Source organism: Lepidochelys kempii, chromosome 9 (assembly GCF_965140265.1).
Source record: "Lepidochelys kempii isolate rLepKem1 chromosome 9, rLepKem1.hap2, whole genome shotgun sequence".
Taxonomy (NCBI): domain Eukaryota; kingdom Metazoa; phylum Chordata; order Testudines; family Cheloniidae; genus Lepidochelys; species Lepidochelys kempii.
The window spans coordinates 86,519,021-86,533,695 of record NC_133264.1 but is presented as its reverse complement, the minus strand read 5'-3'; the positions used below and the strand labels follow the sequence as shown (position 1 = coordinate 86,533,695).

Sequence of the window (14,675 nt, the reverse complement as noted above, 5' to 3'; positions counted from 1 at the left end):
CAGCGCTTCACTTGGGTTTCTAAATGAGCCTTGTTCCCTTCTTGGAGCTTACACCACTCTGCAGGTGGGGGGGAAACCCAGTCACACCCACCCATCCAGGTTCCAACCCTGGGATGCTATACACAGGAGCCACATACCGCTCACTTCCTGTTTCTCCCTTCCTAGTGGGTCCTGTGGAAGAATATGCTCATCTTGATCCCTGCTCTAAGAGGAAACCAGGCACAGGAAAGAGCAGCGGAGGCCTTAAATCCTCTTATAAGCTCAGTACTTCCTGTGATATTGGCATTATGCATGTAATATACATGTAATATACAACCTGTAATATAAAAACTAGTCCTTTCCCTCAAGAGCTTACAATATTATCATATGACATCAGACAACAAGTGGATACAAATCAGCATACATGGGGAAGGGAGTAGGAAAAGATAACAGTGAAACTATGCCCAGGTACAGACCGGTATAATAAGCAGCCATCACTATAGCAACTGACTACTCACTGAGTACTTTGTGAATCCAGCCCTTAATTCCTCTCAACTGATTAGCTTGAACCTTTCATTCATGCACCTTTGTGTTGAGATAGCATTACGTTTGCTCACAAGGCTGTCAAAATATCATGGCAGAAGTTGCTAAAATGAGTTTAGAGAAGCAGTCTCCACCTGCACAGCGAGGTCAGTCTCTTTTTCAGGAAGTCCATTTTTGCTATAGTTTGATGCCACCGGCCTTACTCTTGAATTTCGGACTCAAAACCTGACTTCTTACTTGTCAAAAGGAAACATTCAGAAGATGGAACACGACTGCACATGTGTATTCCCCAGCATGAATAAAGCCATAGGGCACAACTGAAGCAAGAGCGAGATGTCTCATTCAGTGCAGCACTAGAAACTAAGCCTACCAACTTTTATTTTGTCCATGGGTATCTGAGTACGAATGATGGTGGTGTGTGGGTGCCTCTGCCTGTTTGAGGTGTTTTGGGGAGTAGGCAGGTTAGTGAAATATACAACTCATGTGATCTCCAGGGGATTCCAGTTGTAGGATTATTGTCTACAGTGCTTCAATACAAGTATGAAGCAAGGAGGCAAATTGAATGGAGAATACAATGTGCTCACATAAAGCTCTGTGCCATGGGTGTATTGAGGATGGGTCACCTTCAGAGAAGTTGGATTCCAATAATATCTCATCCCATATTTTGCAGAGCTGATGAACCAAATTAATATTACAATACTTTAAAACACATATTCCCCCCTCTTCCTGAAAGAAATGGAGGAACACCTTGGAAATGGCTGAGATACAGAGTTGCAGCTACTGTTTATATTTATAGCTGCACTACTGAATAAGCTTTGTCACAAAGTTCTTAAGACAGCATCATAATTAGGTGGAAACAATATCCATGCTAATCAATGGAGGCTGGTGGGAAAAGACAAAGCTGTGTCAATGGAAGTCTAAGGCAACAACATTATAATCTAAAGAAAGACAAAATGAGATCAATACAAGTCAATGGAGCGGACATTATGATGTGTGGAAGGACAAAATGATGCTGATCTAGAAAAAAGGGTGTTGTAAAGATTGAATGTTTAGACTGAACAACATGGTAAACTATTATGTGAACAACTGAATTGATTCCTATGATAAGCAATGATTTTGCCTTCATGTATCACAATGTCATTATGTTTACATCATTTAGTTTGTGTTAACTGAGTACAACTGTGCAGATGCCTTAGGATAATACTCATATTTGTATTAATAAATATTTTCTATTTTAGAAACATCATGTCACAAGAATGTTGGGAGCTAGCAGAATACTGATATTATGCAAATTTTGCTGAGAAGTTCAGTGCCTTAACCAAACGTAACCTACCTTATAAATATAAGTATTTTGGGAATGGAAGAATTTTATTTGGGAGTTGAGGGATCTCCTCATAATTCAGGTTTATAGAGAGACATTAGTTTCTGCCTTATTTCCAAACTCCCTTCTTCCCCAAATGAAACTAACTACCCTGAAATCTCATGTGCCACATCTCATCTGTGGGCGCTGGGTGATTTTTTTTGTCTGTAGCAACTTTTGTTATAAACTCTCCTCATAAACTCCATATATGTGTGGGTCTGTTGTTTGGTTGTTTGGTGGTGGGTTGTTTTGTGGTGAAGCAATTATAAAAATATATTTTAAAAAAACTGTTTATGATTTAATGTACATATGCCACACTCTGAAATAAGTACTGAAGGGGTTAACAAAGGGATAATTAAAACAGAGATATAAAGAGGAGGCAGTGGAAAGCTTAGGGAAGGGTCATGAGGGGAAGAGGGAGATTTTGCACAGATAGGCTCAAGAACTAGGAAACTGAAGAACTATATTGTTGACTAAACACACTTGAAGTTACAGATAGTGGGTGAAATCTTGGCCCCACTGAATCAGTTGAAGTTTTGCTACTGATGTCAATGTGACCAGATATATCACCCTGTGTTTTTTTCCTCTGGAAGAAGCAAACCATTGTTTTTTGCCACTTTGCTCTTTTTTAGGCACCAAGCTGAAGAAAAACAAATTCTAGTTTCCCTGTAGATTGTGCCAGGATAGAAAAATTAGAAATCAATCACTACAGTAAACCCTATGTATTAGTCAAAGTTCTTTATCCAAATCCTGTGTCACATTATAGAATATCATTTTAAAATAGTGGAACATATAGGATGGTCTTTAGGAGCCGAGCTAGCTTTGCCAAACTAAACAGATATGCAAACTTCTGTAGCTCGTTAGTCATAACTGAGATCCACTCCATATTTAACAAAGTTATGAAAAAGCTGTGATCACAAACTGATCATTCTGATGGAACGTAAGTGATCTATGAAATGTCCACTCCTGATGTCTCTGTATGCGTTTTGTTTAATAATATAATCAAAATACTTGATGAAGTGCAGTGTTGGGTGAATAGCTTGCTCTGTCTTGTAACTGCCCAAAGAGGCGTATGTTGTATAACTACTTATTAATGTTAGGCCAGATAGCTTATTATATTGTATCTTCCTTGCTGTAAAAAAACAAGGGAATTATAGCCATCCATTGCTGCTAATCACCTCTTTTAAACTCACCTAATTAGAAGCTCCAGACTTTTCTCCTTTTCAGAGCTTCTTGGAAGCCTCTCTGCCTCTTCTGCAAGCACAACTGAGGGGTGTCACAGAGCTGTAGTCCCAGACAGCATCATTCAGATGAAGAAACACTCCATCCAGATCTGAAAAATAAAGGTTGACTTGAGCAGCTGGTCTAAACCACAGTTTACAGGTCTGCCAAAAAACAAACCATCTCAATAACTAATGCAAATTCCTTCAGCTATCTGTAGTAATTTTATGATTAAAGAAGAGCATTGTTTAAGCAGGCAGCTAATGATACTTGTAGCTCTCATATTCAACATTAGCTCTCACCTCTGAGACTGTCACGTTTAAAAAATACATCAGAAGATTTATAACTGGGAAATTTAAAAAAACAGAGGAACAGTAAATACAGGGCTGAGTACTGTAAATAGGAGTGTTGAGCTAGAATAATATTAGGCTAGAGCACATAATATCATCATAGTTACATCAGTGTACATTACAACAATTCCATCAGAGTCCTTGGAGTAACTTTTGGTTTACAACAATGTAATTATGATCAAAATAAGTCTCCCCAGGTATAAGAATAAAGAGTTTTACTTTCTTTAGCTCATAAGTTCAGTGCAACAGTTGAGATATTATAAAATATACAGTGAGATACAAATTTAGAAAAGCATCCCAAATTCTAACACTTAACGCTCTGAAAAAAGACTTCAGTGTGCACTCAAGTGTTTCACAATCATTTCTTGGTTTTCTTGAATATGAATCCCTGTGTGTCTGTGACAAGTGAGATAAGGAAGCATTCTGGGTATTGGAAGAATAATAAACACAAAGTAATACATACAACGTCGCTTCAGAAATCTTTGTTGGGGAATATCTCAACAAGTAGATATTAACTTGAGCTGGGAACATGTATGCAAAATTAAAAGAATTATAGAAGTCACTCTTCAGAAATGTTATAGATTAAGGATGGTTTTGTGATTATAGGACTGGAGTTGAAAGTTCTGGGTACAATTCCCAGCTCTGCCACAGACATCCTGTGTCACTTAATCTCTTTCCTTACCTCAGTTTGCTATCTGTAAAATGTGGATAATAGCACTTTCTTTCTCCTACTCTGTCAGTCCTGTTCCTTTAAATTTTAAGCTCTTCAGGAAATGGTAGAACTGTTTCTTACTAGGAGTACATACAGCACCTAATGCAATGAGGCTCCACTCTTGTTTGGGCCTCTGGGCATTACAATATAAACAAATAATAATGAATAATAATGACTTGTACATTTGGAGCTAGTTAACATACCAAGACATTCTTTGAACTTCCTAGTACTTAGTATACGGAATATGGAGACAATGTTTTTTTAGTTAAAATGGCAACTCCGGAGTTTAAGGGCAACCACTGTTTTTCTCCAGTTATACAATGAAAAGAGTCAGTTATATGCCTGATATTTAATTGAGCATGGGTTACTCAGTCTGACTAAACGTCTTTCTCCTGACTGATTTTTTCACCACTCACAAATAATCTTTATCTGGTATGACGTCTTTTCATAAAGCAACAATTCAGACTAGGGAAACAACGAAGAAGAGAAAGTTGCCTCCCAACGTCTATATGGCACGGCTAAAACAAGAAACAAGAAGACAATCAAGGTACCAGAATGAGGAACCCTGAAGAGGGTGAAAACAGTATATCTATGGCCATGTAAGTAGAAGGTAACCCAAGATGTCTAATATCCAAGTGAAGCACGTAGTTTTTTGGATGAATTTCATACCTAGCAAATAGGGATTAAATGAGAGATACAGTGGGTATCACTAAACATTCAATACTTTCATTTTACAATCACTGATGTAACTGCAGTGGCCGAGCTTGAAACAGAATCATGGTTGTCAGGGTCCCACATCCATTGCGCTGTTCACTGAACAACACAGTGTAGAGAGGGGTGAGGGCATGGCTTTGCCCTCAAACTCCCTGTAGCTGCCCTTTCAGGGGATGCTGCCACTTACAGTGAACAGGTACTATACTACCCTGCCACACTGAGGCTAACCACTAAACAGGATCAAAGTGGGAGGAGAAAGGGATGCTTATGACCTCTCCTTGTCACACCACATCCCCTGTTGTGCACCTATGGAGGGCCATCCTCAGTCTGGCATGTAATTAACTGGATACATAACGTCAAACTGTTTTCGTTTAGTTCAGTAACTGTACTGAGTCAGTAACACTGATAAGTGAGAAGTTAATCAGCCAAAATGAGGTACGCTGAATAGAAATGATCATCAGTGAAAATTTACAAAGAAAATGGACAGAACTGACACACACGTGGCTTAGTCACTGTGAAGTGGGTAGTAACTCTCCATCTTTTCACATCCTGTCAATCATGCGCACACTCGGGCTACACCTACACTACAGCACTTACAGTGGCGTAGCACTTACAGTCTCCTGGGCAGCCACCAAACTAGTTTGAACAGTGGGGGAAGCATGACCCATTTGGTAAAGAACCCAAGAGAGCAAAAGGCAGGGGGTGGTTGACACAAGCTCTCTTAAAAAGGGTGTCAGAGAGAACCATACTAGGGGAGACACTCAGGCACCACCTGAAAGTATCTGAAAGTGATAAGCCTCCCTAGGTTGCCACCATTATGGGATGTTAGTACATTAGGTAAGATAGACGTGTGTAAAGATTATTTTAAAATCCATTTTTTCTCTAAAACCTTTGTCTTACTGCTAAAATAAACAATCATTTCATTTTACGAAGACTGCTTGGTCACTATATGGACCACTAGTCCAGAAGGGAAGAACCACAGGTGCCCAAACCCAATCAGACCTGCAGGGTAAGAATTTAAGTACACTAGATACTGTATCCCAGGGCCTGGTCTAACAGTGGGAGAATCATGGAATTCCATTCTAGGAGAGATAAAGACACAAGGCCTGACAGGGTATGCTCAGAGAGACCAGTAAGGGGACAGAGGTGCAGCTAGCCCTGTAACTGTGAGATGCTAAATTTGATTTTAAAAGGCTGTTGGCAAATATCAGTGTCACTGGCTTCCAAAAAAGGAAACGCAGGTGCCTGAAACTGAGTTTGGAACTGCAGGATAATACACAGTTGGTAAATGCATGGTATCAGAGCCAGCTGCTGGTCTAAGAGAGGACGAATCATGATATTCTACTCTGTGACAGGTAATGGCAAGAGGACAAACACCTGAGAGTTTGCACTCAGAGACTAGAAAGGCGTCAGAGGTAGCTAGCCTCTTTGAGTCAGATATACATACACAATACAGACAATCTACAAAGATACATGAATTATGTCTGCAAGTAACACACTGGCTGAAGGTGTCTTTTTTCCCTTCTCTCTACTGGATCATATAATAATGTTTCTGAATCTTCTCTGCTGCTGACCCCTAGCTAACAGATCTAGACCTTTGGCTCAAGCAACAGAATATCATGTTCATGGCCTGGGTTCAGTTCCCCAGTGGCCAGAGCCATGATCACATGCACCCTGCTATACGTAGACTTTATTTATTTGGACTATTCAGCCATCATTAAAGATAGTTAGCTGAACACATTCAGCTTGTTTGTGAATTATGAGTTAGATCCTGCTACTCTGTGAATTCTTTCTGCTTGTGAAATAAAAAATGGCATACCATGCTACTCTCATTGGGATGGCAGTTTGCTCTTCCACAGACATCAGAAAAGTATATTTTTCCTACTGTTCTTAGAAACTGTTTGAATGCCAGTGAAAAATAGGTAGCTCAGGACATCTGCAAAATGTTGCAAAGAATGATGGTCTTAAATCTGGCACTGCTTCCAAGCATGCAGAAGATTTTTATTCGTCACCTATATATAGACATACATAAGGGACTAGGAAAAAGCCCAAAGTTAAATTTTCCAAATATGCTGTATTTAAAAAAAAATTCAGCACTTTTGGAAAGAAAACAATATAATATATTCACCGAACCAAGTCACATATTGCAGAAACAATGATCAATAGAGAAAACTAGCTTCAAATGAGAAATCAGAAACTACTCCAATTGTGTACGTTTCACTTGGATTTTCAACTTGCTTTTCATTCAGAAGAATAGGGAACTTTCAGTAAAGGCTGTCAGTTGTGTATGAGTTCTGCTAGTGACTGCTGGAATAAAACAGACTATGGGTTGGCTTTTCCCCATGCTAAGTTCCTGTCAATCCAACAAATATGAGGATGAAAAGACAAAAATATTTTGCACTTGTCTTGCCAAATGATACTTGTCTTCCTGCCATCAAACAGTGATTAATTGAGATATCATCCTCCCCACCTGCTTCCTACTCTTGCCCAGTCAGCCACAGCAGACTGCCTCTCTCATGATCCTTGGAGCCACTTTCATAAGTGCTGATAACAATAGAAACTTTGGGTCAGGTATCAGGTTTTTTTCCCAATTAAACATACGAGGCTCAATGCTGCCATCCATGTGAGCTCTACTCAGACAGGGTGGAGATGATGGTGATAGGGAGGGCATTAGGATCCAGTTACATCTCCCTGAACTTCAGTCACACTGGTGGAAGCTAGAGAAGCACACAACTTATTCTCACTTCCATGACCAATGTAAGGTCCATCAGGTATAATGGATCTCTGCTCCTCCATGCTCCCTCCCATGTCCCCTCTCTCCTTTTAAGCCTGGGTTGAGGTGGCAGGAGGCCATCTTTCTGTGGGTGGAGAGTTCAGCCATGAAAAGGGAATTTTCCAATGGCTGTCTCCTGCCATTTGAAAGCTACTTGGGTCCACTATATTAAATCTCTTTCTGATTTCTACACTTTCACAATGTGTGGCCATTTCTACCATACACGAAAAGAAGGGCCATTTCCATATTTATGCCAAAAATCAGTTGAAAAAGGGACATAAATCTCTGCTCTGCTAGCATAAGTGGAGAGGAGTCAAAGATAGAGGAAAAGGGGAGAGTGAGGGCCTTTCCATCAATCCCTGGAAAAGAAAAACCCTTCTTCCTCCACTGCATGAGGCCTTGAGTATGTGGTTGTGCAGGATGATGTCTGCTCAACCACACAAGTATTTTCTCACAGAAGAAAATGCTGTTTATGAAGCATCATCTCCCATAAGCACTCCCTCTATACTGAGAAACATTCCCCCAGCTGCTGAGAACTGATCAGGGCAGCTGGCATTGCCTCATGGAATGTCCAAATCATCATTATGGGGACAAACCCCTCTAGGAGAAAATTTGGTTTTAGCTTACAATGGAGTTTAGTAGAGGTCACATATAGTCTATATGTTAATTTGATCTGGGGAACAAACTACATGAGACAGAACAGCCACTGGAGCTAATAGTTTCTCCTAACAATTGACCTTTCAGTCCTCCATCCATTTCATTGTTCTATTTAACCACATAGTTGGACTATTCTCATTAAACTGCTCTCTAGATATTTTAAAATTTTTATCAGACCTTTAGCTGAGTTCTTTTGAAATGCAAACTGATGAAGTTCAATTCTGCAATAATATCATCAGCTCTATTGTTAGATTTGGTAATGGATTTGAAACAGCATACCCAAGGGCTAATGCTGGGTCTGGTACATACTTTGCAATCCTGCAGTGAATTTTAGCATCATTGGAATAATTAGAATTTTATCACACAACATGAAAGAGCAGACACAGAGATTGAGCCTCATGTCTGGAGCTGCTTGCTAAGAATTCTGACATTATTTTTCCATATGGGTTAACTATATAAAACTTTTGTAGAAAAGATAATTTTAATCATTTTATATTTTGTGTTAGTATTGGGTAAAAACATTCCCATTCAAGTATAACACAGCTAATTGGGGAGGAAAGACATGTTCACCCAACATGTTCATCCAAACGACTAGAACGGTAGTCTAACTAATACCCTTCTTTTTGTCCTTCATTATGATCCATATGGGTAGACCACTGTGCCAGTATTTATAAATGGAAGATCAGGGCATTAATTTGTTTAGCCTTATAAAAAACCCAAACATTCTGTAAGCTCTCTCTGCAGGGGAACACACAAGTGACTAAACTGAGCCATTCACAAATTGGGCATTGCAGATTCAAATTCACAGTCAGCTGGTTTTTACTACTTGAGTTCTCCACTTCAGCTGGAAGTATATGCCATCTGTTCACCATCTTTTTAAAGGTGGAGAGGACCTATAATAATATTGTTCTTTTCTCCTCAAGGACAATAGGATAGAGAACCTCACCCGAGGATGCATTTGTCCATGTGATAGTTTAGTTTAGTTGTTAGATATTCTGGATGACAAAGATCGCGTTTATAGAAAAACAAATTGTTTTAAAAGGGAAGCCAGTGGTTTATATGATGAATTGATTACTGTACTTGCCAATACTTGTTTTGAAAATTGTTCAGTTTTTAAAATATCCTCCAAAATATCAAAGTTTTGTATTATGTATTTGAAAAATCACAGTTGCAGCTCTCAAAAAAGTGATTTTTAGAAATTTTGGAATAGAATTTCCTCCTAGAGCAAAAACCATTTTTACTGGCAGAATTATAAAGTGCTTTCAATTTACAATGGAAATGTCTATATCAGTGTAAATAAAATGTTGCAAGTATGATATCAATTTTAGAATATCAGCGTTATAAAATATGCAACATAACGCTCTTTTTGCAAACAAACTACATATTTCTTGCTTTATTAAAAAAATTGCCACAAAGTAGGAATATTAAATCAGTTTGCAATGGCAAAGACTTTAATACAGTAATTTAGCTATAATGCCCCATAAACCTAATACATCTATTTTATTATCACCTTTATCATATTGTACTAATGATCTTTTTTAGTTGAGTCTAATCTGATAAACATACAAATTGGGAATGATGAAACATCATGGAACACACTAAGATGAAAGCTTAGAAACAGCAGGAGCAGATTGGCATCTGTTTGGAGATGCAGGAGTATCAGAGAGGAGGGGAGAGAGAAAGACTGAAAGTAGCCCTCGGCTAATAAGGGTTACAAATTAAAATGGATGTAAAGCTTGTAGGTTGATTGGGTTAAAAATCAACTGTGAGAACTAGTCAAGTGAGAAAGTAAACCACACACAAACATAGGACAGTGACATGTCTTACAAAACTAGCAAGATGTTGCCCTCTCATCATCTCAACTCAAATTAACATAATGCTTGAAATCAAAAGCTGCCACTTAACCTCAAGTTCACAAGACAAAATCCTGTAAATAAAATGATTTGCAACATTCTGGCATTCCCACAGAACAGCCTTGCTCTGCTTGAGATTAACATCCCATTGAAACTATCAGTTCTTTCCAGTAGCAAACACGCTCAAGCAAAAGTGAAAAAAAAACAATAGTGCCATTCAAGCTCAACCCTCTCAAGAGAGCTCTGATATCCCATTTTAAGTAAGAAGTCCAGCCATGGTTCTATCTCAAGTCAAGCCACTCCTGTACATGAAGGAATCCTCTGGATGTGTCAAAAGCAGAGGACAGGTACTAGATCAGTGAAGCTCAATGGCCTTGTTCCCCAAGAGTTTCTGAGAAACAGACCTAGGCAGAAAATGTTTTGTTTTTTTTAACTCCCTGTGGAAAATTCTACTTTTCAGCAAAAAATTGAGAACTCAAAAATCAAAAGGTTTTCAGGAAAAAACTGAAAACTTTTCTGTTCTCCGTTTTTTGGGCTTTTATGAAAAGCAGAAATTTTCTGCAGAAAGTGGTCACTTTCCCCTTATTTAGTCAAAACGCATTTTTTTTTTGTCAAAAAACAGTTTTAATGGAAAAATTTTGACCACCCCCTCTGAGGACACTTTCTTCTGATTCAGTGTGTGGGTTCACCCTCTCACAAGTTAGAACGAGTCCAAAATATCAAAATAAAACCCAGATGGAAAGGTTAGGTTTATGTGGAAACCATGTAAAAGTGAATTTCTCCTGTGCGAGGTTCCTTGAATGATTCATGAAGATCTTATCAACAAATCAAATCTGAGTTTTTACTTTGCACCCAAACTAGTCAAATTCCCTGTGGTTTGGGGTTTTCTTATGAGCGATTTGAAAAGCTCTAATTCTACAGCTGCTCCAACTACGCTGCTGTTCTGTACCAAATGAGGTCTGTGGTGCCAGGGCAATGCCCTTCTACCATACAGTCCTGTGATGGATTTTAAGGAAAAATCATTCTAAATGGACTCCATACCATCTTTCATCCACCCAGAATCTCTAAGTTTTTAAACACGCACTTCCAAAATATTTGAAGGTCTTATGACCTGTTTTCAATAGTGAGTACGGTGTGGATGGAATATCATATGTATAATATGTCGATCGTTCATACCCACAATATATACAAACACATCCCAGTCTCACCCACTTCCCTTATTCATATGAGTTTCTAAATATTAAAGCGTTCCCCACCTTTAGTTTCTTGTACATCTCTCAGACTTCATTCATATGTTTAAGCATGAGCAATCCAGGTCCTAACTATTTTGAATCAGATGCAAGTCTAAATTGTTGCCTGTATAAATAGCTGAGTGATTGTACCCAAACCTTGGGGAAAAGGTTCAAATCAGTTTGGACAAACACAGAAGACAGGTCCCAGCTGCCCCCCTCTTCAGCCACACCCCAGCCCATGCTTCTCAATTCCATGGTGCTGGAAATAATTGAAGCTGACACCCAGCTGTGAAAATTTACCTTTTATATCAATTTAAAAATGAAAATGTAAGACTGTACAGTTGACTTCTCTTTGATTTAAGTTTTTGTTTGTTTGTTTTGTTTTTAAAGAGAATTGTGATCCTGGAAATGTTCTTGGAGTAGCATGCTATTTCTACCATATGTTTACCTTCCTTTCTTGTGAGTAGGGATTCGGTTGCCATGACAACAGATTTGTGTGGACATTGCCAAGCAATATTTGTTGACACTCTGCTGCAAGATTATTGTACAGAGTGAAACATATTGTATTTTGATAGTTTAAGGCATTGGTTCTCAACCTGGGGTACGTGTACCCCTGGGGATACGCAGAGGTCTTCCAAGGGTACATCAACTCATCTAGATATTTGCCTAGTTTTACAACAGGCTACATAAAAAGTTCTTGTAAAGTCAGTACAAACTAACATTTCATACAGACAATAGCTTGTTTATACTGCTCTATGTACTATACATTGAAATGTAAGTACAATACTTATATTCCAGTTGATTTGTTTCATAACTAGATGGTAAAAATAAGAAAGTAAGCAATTGTTCAGTAACTGGTTTCAGAGTAACAGCCGTGTTAGTCTGTATTCGCAAAAAGAAAAGGAGTACTTGTGGCACCTTAGAGACTAACCAATTTATTTGAGTATAAGCTTTCGTGAGCTACAGCGGATGCATACTGTGGAAACTGCAGAAGACATTATATACACAGAGACCATGAAACAATACCTCCTCCCACCCCACTCTCCTGCTGGTAATAGCTTATCTAAAGTGATCACTCTCCTTACAATGTGTATGATAATCAAGTTGGGCCATTTCCAGCACAAATCCAGGTTTTCTCACCCTCCGCCCCCCAACACACAAACTCACTCTCCTGCTGGTAATAGCCCATCCAAAGTGGTCTAATAAGGTGAGCCCAATTACATGTTCTGTTCCTGTATGTAAAGGCTCTGCAAAACAGTGTAAAGAGCCCCTGAGGAATAATCCCAGCTCTAGAGGGTTCTCTGGTTAGTGCAGAGCTGGAAGAATGGCCCTACACTTTTCCTCTACACTTCTCCTACACCAGCAGGCCCTGGTGGAGTGGGAATGTTAGGGTTATGGCCAGAGAACTGCTGTGCTCCAGGTATTCTCGACTGCCAGCCAGGTCCCTTGAAGGGCATGGCATTCAAGTGTAAGATAGAGCAGCCCCGTGATTACTCTAACTTATGTGAGTACTTGGCAAGCCCAAGAAGGCAGGGAGGTGCTAAGGTGGTGTAAAGCCATCATGTGGCGTAGCCGTATTAAGATTTTGAAAGGTCTGAGAGGAAGAGAGAGAGAGGGAGAGAGAGAAAGTGGTCCCAGGAATAAGCAGTGATTGTGAGGAAACCTGTCAGTGTCTTTCAGAGACAGGCAGAGAGGATGGTCAAGGCTCTCCTCTCACCCAACCAGCTGGGGGATGAGCTAGGAGAAGGGGACCCACAAAAATGCTGCCTGCCTCCTCCCTAGGGCAGACTCCATCAGTCAAAAGCTGGTCTGCTGAACTCTGAGCCTGAGAACTAACAGGAGGGAGAAAGGGACCAGCTAAGGGAGAAGTGAGCTGCTAAGGGGGAATGCCTGCAGTACCACATTCAGCTAGCAAGGGCACGACCAGTGTAGTCACATCCTGTGACAACACCTTGTACATACACCCTTCCTTCCTACTGTACACATAGTTTGGATGGAATGGGGAATCTGTACCGGTGTCTTTTTCAAGGTGGTGACAGTTTTATGAGCTCTGGAGTATTTATTTAAAAGAAAAAGAGACCACACAAATAAATAATTAACATTGTTTAAGACCAGGATGCCATGTGCACCTTATGTTCCAAAAATATATATTTTTTTAAATAATTCTGTCTTGCATTACCTGAGGATATTTCTACTTTCTCCCCTACGCAGGCCTAAGAATTAGAGATGCTCCCTCTGCAAATACCACAGGCTGAGAGAATAAAAGTGCAAATGACATATAGATTAGTGTCTGCTCTCCTGAAAATTTCCATTCACAGCCCATAGACACGAAAGAGTACAACTTCAGTTATCTCAGCTGGGATACTTGCTGATGTGTTCCTAGGCATGACCATCTTCTTGATCCTATTAGCCCTCAGACAGAAACCTGATCACAAGCCAAAGAAATGTTGTCCATCTTCACATCTTCACATCAGCAGCTTTTCATTTACAGGGCAGGAGGAAGATATTACGGAAAGACAGTGAAGATCAAATAGGAAGGCAAGCATATAATCATTCTAAAAATGTGTAGTTTGATTTTCAGGGGTGCTGAGCACCTGCATCTCCCACTGAAGCTAATATTCAGTGCATCTGAAAATCAGTCTACTGGTGCCTAGCTACTATGGTAATTGCTAAAATGAATCCACAAACGTCAGGGTATTTTGACTGTTTCACTATATATATATATATATATCACTATATATAGTGAAGCAGTCAAAATACCCTCAGGTTTGTGGTGAAGGTGTATACATACACACACACAACCAGCCAGGTTGGGGCTGATATGCACGTACTTCACTAAAATGTAAAAAAAAATGGAAGAAATCCTCCAGTCTGTGAGTATCGTGTGTGGTGTTTGTGGAGTGTCCATGGAGGTCAGTTCCCTTCACTAATTTCTGTTTCAGAGTCCCTCTGTGATCATTTTTTGAAAGCTCTGAAGATCATTCCTTCATCCCACTATCTTCATTAGATGCACATCGCCCATGCGACTTTGAATACATATTAGTAACGTTAGTAATACAGATTAATATTATTAATTTCAGCTTTCAGGTGAAATCCTGGCCATGTTAATCATGTTAAGATAATCAAAGATAATCTCTCACTCCCTCACCCCTATCCTCCCGTGGTTTTTGGAGGGGGGTGAGGGAGTGAGAGAACCTGGATTTGTGCTGGAAATGACCCACCTTGATTATCATACACATTGTGAAGAGAGTGGTCACTTTGGATGGGCTATTACCAGCAGG

The 14,675-nt window shown here is 39.5% G+C and overlaps 1 protein-coding gene across 16 annotated transcripts in view; it reads right to left on the bottom strand.

Moving 5' to 3' along the window:
• TENM1 (teneurin transmembrane protein 1) overlaps positions 1 to 14,675 on the bottom strand; it is a 1,403,901-nt gene that overhangs the window by 1,167,174 nt on the left and 222,052 nt on the right. For all 16 annotated transcript variants that reach the window (XM_073361279.1, XM_073361281.1, XM_073361273.1 and 13 more), the window contains one exon: positions 3,076 to 3,215. The gene's annotated coding sequence lies outside the window, so the exon portion shown is untranslated. The remainder of the gene's footprint in view (positions 1 to 3,075; positions 3,216 to 14,675) is intronic.